Source organism: Tupaia chinensis, unplaced genomic scaffold (assembly GCF_000334495.1).
Source record: "Tupaia chinensis unplaced genomic scaffold, TupChi_1.0 Scaffold000330_1, whole genome shotgun sequence".
Taxonomy (NCBI): Eukaryota; Metazoa; Chordata; class Mammalia; order Scandentia; family Tupaiidae; genus Tupaia; species Tupaia belangeri.
Genome location: NW_006159824.1, coordinates 2,368,933 through 2,375,574, shown reverse-complemented (window position 1 = coordinate 2,375,574; position 6,642 = coordinate 2,368,933).

Below are 6,642 nucleotides of genomic sequence, written 5' to 3'. Positions count from 1 at the left end.
ATTTTATTTATTATTATTATTATTATTATTATTATTATTATTAATTTGCTGTACGGCATATCTGCTCACCAGAGAAAGACAGAGAGAAAGGTGGGAAAGTGAGAAACCAAGCCGCTAGGTCCAGGACTCGGCCTGCAGTCAAGCATGTAGGAGTCCAGTGCTTTAACCAGCACTCCACCTGCCGGCCCCACCTGGCCTGTTCAAGCTACCAGATCTGGGACTTGAACCACAGAGTCAGCTATGTGGGAATCTAGCACCTTCGTCACCCTGCCATCCTCTGGCTCTGATAAAAGTATTTTTGTCATGGCTGCTTTTTTTTTTTTTTTTAAAGATTTTTTTTTTTTTTTTTTTTTTTTTTTTTTTTTTTGTTTTTTTTTTTTTTTTCAGAGAAAGACAGAGAGAGAGAGAGGGAAAGTGAGAGAGCAAGCCACCAAGGTCAGGACTTGAACCTCAGTCAGCCATGTGGGAGTCCAGTACCTTAACCACCATACCACCTGCTGGACCCATGTCAGGCTTCTTTTAATTTTTTTTCCGATAATTCTCACATCTCTGTCCTCTGGGTTGGCCTCTACTAATTTTCTCCATTCAGTTTGAGATCTTTCTGGTTCTCTGACGAATGATTTTCGGTGGGAACCTGGACGTTGTTGAGTTGTTTTATGAGACTCTGGATCTTAAGTTAACCTTTGGTTTCAGATGACTTCTGCTGGTGGTGTTCTGGCAGGCACATGGGAGGGGCTGCTCCTTATTGCCTCCTTGAAGTAGAAGTTCCAGTGTCCTGGGCTGGCTCCAGGGCCTGGTGGCTAAGGCAGCTAGATCCCACACGGCCAGCCACTCAGTTCAAGTCATGTGGACCCCGACCCAGTGCCTTGAGAAATATGCTGCATGTGTGTGCGTGTGTGCCCAAAATCCTGAAAGGAAGGAGAGATGGCAGAGAAAGGATAGCGACGTGCCCATTTCCCATCAAGGGTGCTTTCTCCTCTGCCCCGTCTTTCTGTCTCTCTCTGGCAAGCACATATATCCTGTAGCCAAAAAAAAAAAAAAAAAAAGTTCCTGTTTCCTGCTCATCCTCTGTTGACATCTGATGGTTACTGCTGGGTGGGGGTGGGTGTTCAAGTTCCCTGCCTGGTCTCCACGGGCCCTGTGGGGCAGGGGCCTCATTACCAGCTGGTAGATATGGAAGTGCCCGCTCGTTACTTGGTTTTCTGTGAAACCTGCAGCAGAGATGTTGTGGTGCCTCATAGTAGCCTTGGCCTCGTTATACCCTTGCAAGGGTGGAAAATGAGGCTTCCCATTCTGCCTTTGCTGGTGAGGGTGTGGGCGGGAGCACAGTTTTTCTGTTATTTGACTGGAGTATCTGGATGTGGTGGTAGGTGCAGGTGGTTGGGAGGATTGGACCGTGGTGCTATTTTGTCTAAAAAACCACCCCATGCACACACACACACACGCAGTATGAGAGAAGAAAGCGAGAAATCACCACCCCCCCAGAGGGGGTGGCCACGCCACAATCTCATCTCCTCCATTCGGCTCCATTCTGGGATCATGGGCATGCACGCACACACGCCTGGTGTGAGTTTAAGCTGCTGGGTCTGGGACTTGAACTGTGGTCAAGTATGTAAGAGTCATGTGATGTAACCATTACACCATCTGCTGGTCCCAATTTTTTGTACACTTGATCTGTCAACTTCTTTTAATTTGCCAGAGGTCGTGTGTACTTGCCAGAGATAGAGGAAGATGAAGAAGGTACCGCTCATGGGGAATGGTCATGCCACAATTCCCTCTCCTACGTTTCTCCCTCCTTTTGGGATTTTGGGCACACATACACGTGCCTGACATGTGTTTCAGGTTACTGAGTCCAGGACTCAAACTGTGTGGTAGGTCACATGGGATGCAGCTTTACTACCCAGTCATGGACTAGCTCCTGAGCTGTCAATTTCTGAGGAAGGTATGTTAAAAATCAGGCATCCTGGGACCAGCAGTTGGCGTAATGGCTATGTCACTGGACTCCCATGTAGTCGATCGCTGTTTGTGTCCCAGACCCGGTGGCTTAAAACTCACGCCGGGCGCGTGTGCATGCATGCCCGAGAGGAGAATGGAGGAGAAGGGATTGCGGCGTGGCCATCCCCCCTGGGGGGTGATTTCTCACTTTCTGTCTCTCTGTCTCTCTCTGTCTGTCTGGTGAGCACACGCGCCCTAAAGCAAAAACCTCTTCAAAAAAAAAATATCAGGCATCCTGGGTCAGCAGGTGGTGTGATGGTTAAGGTGCTGGACTCCCACATGGCTGACCATGGTTCGAGTTCCAGACCTGGCAGTTCGCTTTCTCACTTTCCCCCTCTCTCTCTGGTTAAATGAAAATAAATGAGTGAATAAAAAAAAAAATAGATCCGGGACCAGCAGTTAGCGTAATGGCTATGTCACTGGACTCCCATGTAGTCGACTGCGGTTTGAGTCCCGGACCCAGTGGCTTAAATTCATGTCGGGGGCCTCTGTGTGTTTGCCCAAGATCAGGATCCCAAGAGGAGAATGGAGAAGGGATTGCGGCATGGCCATCCTCCCTGTGGGGTGATTTCTCGCTTTTTGTCTCTCCGTCTCTATCTTTCTGATGAGTGAATGTGCTCTATCGCAAAAATCTCTCAAAAAAAAAAAAAATAGAACCTTACTTTTTCTCGCCTTCAAGATGTTGAAGCAAGGACGTGGTGACTTACTTTCTTGCTTTCACTTTCTCTCTCTGTCTCTGTCTCTCTCTGGTCAAACTAAAAAATAATAATTACAAATGGAATTAAATAAATAAATAAATAAATATTTTTAATTAGTGTCCAGCAGGTTGTATGGTAGTTGAGGCACTGGATCCCCACATGGCTCACTGTGGTTCAGGTTCTGGGCCTGGCAGCTTACTTTCTCACTTTCCCTCTTTTTCTCTCTCTGGTCAAATATTTAAAAACTAACAATAATAAATAAAATTAAATAATTCTTTAAAAAATGGTTAGAATCACTTAACTTCAGAATTAGTTTCATGGGATCAGCAGATGACATAATGGTTATGTCACTGGACTCGCACATAGTTGACTATGGTTTGAGTCCTGGACCTGGTGGCTTAAACCCCACACCAGGCACGTGTCCGTGCGTGCCCAAGATCCCGAGAGGAGAATGGAGGAGAAGGGATTGCGGCGTGGCCATCCCCCCTGGGGGGGTGATTTCTCTCTTTCTGTCTCTCTGTCTCTCTCTCTCTGGCAAGTGCACCTGCCCCATAGCAAAAATCTCTCTCAAAGAAAAAGAAAAAAAAAATAGTTTCATGGAATTTATCCTTAGTCCGAATAAGGAGTCTCGGCAGATAGAATGGATGGATGGCCACATGTGTACATCTGTGTTTCTATCCAGTGTCTGCACGGCGAAGCCACTAGTTAAGCTGTCACCTTCTGGGGCCTCTTGACTGGAAACAGGCACTCTGTCAGTGCGGCTTCGTACATTGGTGGCTATAGCTCTGGGTCAGTTCCAGGAGGGAAATGGACTTTGAGCTCTCTAGACTGGATTAGTTACTGTATTACAAATTCCTACTGCTCCCTGTCAGAGCTATGAGGATACTTTGTTTTAATCTCAGGGGAGATGGCCATGGCAAATGTGGGGACAACAGCACTCAGAAACAACCCCTGCTCTAAGGTAGAAGCTGCTGTGTGGTTTGAGAGAGGATGGAAAAGGCATAAATTTCCTTCTCAGGCTTCTCTTGATGGGTCTTGTTGGCTCACTTTTAGGTGCTTCCTCTGATGCCTTTTGTTGTAATCTTTTTTTTTTTTTGCTATAGAGCGTGTGCGCTAGCCAGAAAGAGAGACAGAAAGCGAGAAATCACCCCCCAGGGGGGATGGCCACGCCGCAATCCCTTCTCCTCCATTCTCCTCTCGGGATCTTGGGCACGCACGCACACGCGCCCAGCGTGAGTTTAAGCCACCGGGTCCGGGACGCGAACCACGGTCGACTACATGGGAGTCCAGCGACATAGCCATTACGCTAACTGCTGGTCCCCCTTTTGTTGTAATCTTAACAACGATTGTGACAAATGCCACTTCATACTTGTTGGAAAGATGCGGCTTTTGGAGAACGGCTTCCCCATGACCAGCCACGCCAGCCAGCACGTTTCTGCATGGGCCATGATGCTCTGTGTGCCTCGCCCATGCTGTTGCTCCAGTGCCTGGCATGGTGCATAATAAACATTTCTGAACTAAACGAATGGGTGAGTGTAAGCAAAAGAGCAGGTAATAGGAAGGAGTCTGTGATGTCTTTGAGCAGAATTTTTGGGGTTTTTTTTTAGAGATTTTTGCCGGAGGGCACATGCACTCACTAGAGAGACAGAGCCAGAGACAGAAAGTGAGAAATCACACTGAGAGTAGGAGGGATTGCCATACCGCAATCCCTTCTCCTCCACTCTCCTTTCGGGATCTTGGGCACACACGAAAATGCACCCAGTGGGAGTTTTAAGTCGTTGGTTCCGGGACTCAAACTGTGGTCCATTACGTGGGAGTCCAATGATATAACCATTTCACTATCTGCTGGTCCCAGAAATTCTTAATTTTAAAAGTTTTTTTTTTTTTTTTAGAGGTTTTTGCTATAGGGCATGTGCGCTCGCCAGACAGACAGAAAGAGACAGAGAGACAGAAAGTGAGAAATCACCCCCCAGGGGGGATGGCCACACCACAGTCCCTTCTCCTCCGTCCTCCTCTCAGGATCTTGGGCACACACGCACATGTGCCCGGCGTGAGTTTTAAGCCACCGGGTCCGGGACGCGAACTGCGGTCGACTACATGGGAGTCCAGCGACATAGCCATTATGCTAACTGCTGGTCCCAAATTTAAAGTTTTTTAAAAAAATTTCAGCCCTACATCACGGGCACACATATGCCCAGAGTATTCAGGGAGGTCTCTGGACACAGACCCTAAACCTTCCCGAGTGTCAGGCTTATGGAATGTCATGCTTTAACCACTGTCTGACCCCAAGAAATTCTTAATTTTTTGAATTGCCAGAGGGGACATGCATTCACAATAGAGAGACAGAGAGACAGAAAGATGGGGGTAGGGAGAGAGAGAGAAAAAAACACCCACCCAGAACAGGGTATGGTCATGCCATAATCAGTTCTGTTTCTCCATCCTGTTGGTATTTTGGGCACACACACATATGTGCCCAGTGCATTTTTGTTGTTGTTGTTGTTTTTATACAGGTTTTTGCCTTAGGGCATGTGTGTACTTTGGGGAGAGAGAGAGAGACAATGAGAGGGATAGTGAGAAATCACACACCCCCCCAAGAAAGATGGCCATGCCAAAATCCCTTCTCTATTCTCCTGGGATCTTGGGCTTGCATGCACATGTGCCCAGTGTGAGTTTTAAGCCACCGGATCCAGACTCGAACTGTGGTCAGCCACGTGCGAGTCCAGCGACATAACTGCTACGCCATCTGCTGGCCCTCTGGTGGTTTTTAAGCTGCTGGTGTTGGAATTCAAACTGCAGTTAGCTGTGTGATATTCTTAACTATTACACAGCAGGGTCAGCCCTCAGAAATTCTTTTATTTATTTATTTGCAATTATTATTTTAGGTTTTTGCCATAAGTTACATGTGCTTGCTAGAGAGACTTTGTCACTTTTTCTCTTTCTCTGTATTATCTCTCTCTGGTGAATGTGCATGCCCTATAGCAAAATTAAAAATAATACTGGACCATCAGATGGCGTAATGATTTTGTTGCTGGACTCCCACATGGCCGGCCATAGTTTGAGCCCTAGACTGGGTGGCTTCAAACTCATGCTGGGTGCATGTGCGTGCGTGCCAAAATCCTGAGAGGAGAATGAGGGAGAAGGGATTGCAGCATGGCCATCCTCACTGGGGGATGATTTCTTGCTTTCTTTCTGTCTTTCTTTGTCTCTCCAGCAAGCACATGTGCCCCATAGCAAAAATCTCTCAAAATAAAATAAAATCATTCCTTTTTTTAAAAAAAATTTAGAGAATTTTTACTATAGGTCATGTGTACTCACCAGAGACACAGAGAGAAAGTGAGAAATCATCCTCCAGGGTGGGGGATGACCATGCTGCAATCCCTTCTTCTCCATTCTCCTTTTGAGATTTTGAGCATGCACGCATATGCTACCAACGTGAGTTTCAAATTGCTGGGTCCAGGACTTGAACCGCAGTTGGCCATGTGGGAGTCCAGCACCACAACCACTATGTCTCCTGCTGGTCCCTAAATAAATACTTTTTTTAAAAGGGATTTTTGTCTCAGGACTTATGTACTCACCAGAAAGAGAAAGACAGACAGTGAGAGGGAAAGTGAGCAGTCTTTTCTCTTCCATTCTACTCCTGGGATCTTGGGCACACATGCACACACGACCAGCATGTTTCAAGCCATCAGGTCTGGGACTTGAACTGCAGGTGGCCATGTGGAGTCCAGTGATGTAACCACTACGCCATTTGCTGGCCCCCAAATCAATAATCCTTTTTAAAAGATTATTTTATTGGGAACCAGCAGTTAGCGTAATGGCTATGTCGCTGGACTCCCACGTAGTCGACCGCGGTTCGTGTCCCGGACCCGGTGGCTTAAAACTCACGCCGGGCGCGTGTGCGTGCGTGCTCAAGATCCCGGGAGGAGAATGGAGGAGAAGGGATTGCGGT